Raw genomic sequence first — 1447 nt, forward strand, 5'->3', positions numbered from 1 at the left:
AAGAAGGCTCAACAACTGAACACTGTGGTATGAAGATTCTACGATTTGGCTGGAACCCTAGACTAAGCCTCAGACCCTGAAATATAGAGGTTTAATACAAACGTATTGGTATGTGAAACAACTCAAAATGCATGATTTTTGTGTAAAATAGATGAGAGCATTTCATAAAAACAAAGATCATAATACGTAAGTAAAAATACACGGGCATACTTTAGTGATATCCAAAAGACTTATTTGAAACCATGACTCACTCTTTGTTATTCTTCCGAGCAAGTCAGTACACCCTATAAATATGAAATTCCATGGGCTATATGGAACCCGCCCTTGACTCGGAGGCTAAGACTTCAATCCAAGTAGCCACCAGGATCGGAGTGGTGATACCCCCCATGTGAGCATACCACAACAAATCCCCCCGTGTGAGATGTCCTAAAAATTCATATCATGTAGGATAATATATCATAAGTCCCGTATAGGCAACTAAAGTTTTTGATAATGAGCCCTTACACTCAAATGCCTTCTTTGAGTAACCTACTAGCCCTCTTAAGCCCAACTTTTAATTTTTGAATGAAAACACATTCATACATTTCAAATATTCAACACTATCTTGTTAAGGAAATGGAATCATCGGGTATCGTCATACCCTAACTTACAAGTCAATCAAATCATGTCACATCATGTCTGCAACCCTTTTCATTTATTATCATATTCATGACCACCTTAGCTTTTAAACATCATATGAGAGATATTTATGCAATAGACTTTTCATTTAAATATTCACCAAAACATTCTCCGCCCAATTGTAAAATCAATAGGTGGTCACCTCATATTTGTAATTACTTAGAATCCAAGAAAGATTGTTAATTTGACACAACGAGCATTTATCAGGTGAAAACACATTCCCAACATGTCATAAACAGTACCACTACATGATCATTAAACAAACACTCACCCATTAGTTTTCCATTTAGAAAGTTCATGCCTTTAAATAATCCATAACAATATAAATCGAAAATATCATGATAAAAGAGGGGGTTTTGATCATTCATGCTCTAATTCAAAATTTTCATTGCACCCCAAAACATAAATATATTGTTATATTCAAAATTCATGATAGACATTTCAAGACAACATACAATTTCTTCAAAACAACTTCATGACAAATACTTTACAAACAATTCCAAACCCTTTCTTTATTAACTATGATATGGGATCTTTAATGTAATAAAAATAATAGAAAATTATCCCCATGATGTTTAGAGAAGTCCCACATACCTTCGATTATAAGATTTGAAAAATGAAACAGAAATCTTGATCCATTTTTTGAAATCTTGAACTTAAGAATTGATTCTTGATTTCTTGTTCTTGGAGGAAACCCTAGTTTGATCATATTTTTTAGAGTGAAAAGAGGATCTTGATGTTGTACAATAGATGGGGATTGATTAATAAC

This window comes from Capsicum annuum, chromosome 7 (assembly GCF_002878395.1).
Source record: "Capsicum annuum cultivar UCD-10X-F1 chromosome 7, UCD10Xv1.1, whole genome shotgun sequence".
In the NCBI taxonomy this organism is placed as follows: Eukaryota; Viridiplantae; Streptophyta; class Magnoliopsida; order Solanales; family Solanaceae; genus Capsicum; species Capsicum annuum.